This window comes from Fragaria vesca, linkage group LG1 (assembly GCF_000184155.1).
Source record: "Fragaria vesca subsp. vesca linkage group LG1, FraVesHawaii_1.0, whole genome shotgun sequence".
Taxonomy (NCBI): Eukaryota; Viridiplantae; Streptophyta; class Magnoliopsida; order Rosales; family Rosaceae; genus Fragaria; species Fragaria vesca.
In genome coordinates, this window is record NC_020491.1 from 14106238 (window position 1) to 14106960 (window position 723).

A 723-nucleotide genomic window follows, 5' to 3' on the forward strand; every position below is an offset into this window, starting at 1 on the left:
GGGGGGTTGTATGAAGAAGAGAATGGCATGAAGCGTAATTATTTTGACAAATCTGAGCATTTTGGTCTCTTACCATAAAAACTCGGGTCAGGCCTGTTACAACTTCATTTTGGGCTTGGACTCTTGTCCTAATCTATAGAAGAAATATAAGAAGTGGGTTTTTTATGTTTTTAAATTTGGTCATGTGTTACTATGTAATTTTTTTAAGATTTAATCTTGGCTTGATTGTTTAGTGAAAGCTAGATACAATTTCAAGGTCAATTTAGAAAAATTATTGAAATAACCTGGAACATAGTACACACTAGAATTTTTTACGATTTTTACCCGCGCATTGCTGCGGGTTTTAAAAGTCTGAGAAGAGCAAATTTATATATATGGTTTTTTACTTCAATTTTCGTACATAGGATGAAAGAAATATGAACAGATGAAGTTCTAGAAATCTTCGGTATATATTGGTTTTGGAGTTCATGTGGTACAGCTATGCAGACGAAAGACAAAACAGTCATTTTCAAGGTTCTAAAACTCGCTACTCGGTAGTCGGTCGGCCGGCCGGTGAGTAGCGAGTAGAGGAGTACTCGGCCGAGTACTCGGGGAGTACTCGGATTCTAATTTCTGGATTTTTTTATTATTTTTAAAACAGATAATCTAATATATAATGTCTAAAATAATAAAAATAGTCCATAAAATATTACAATATTTAAGAGATAATAATGTCTAAAAAAT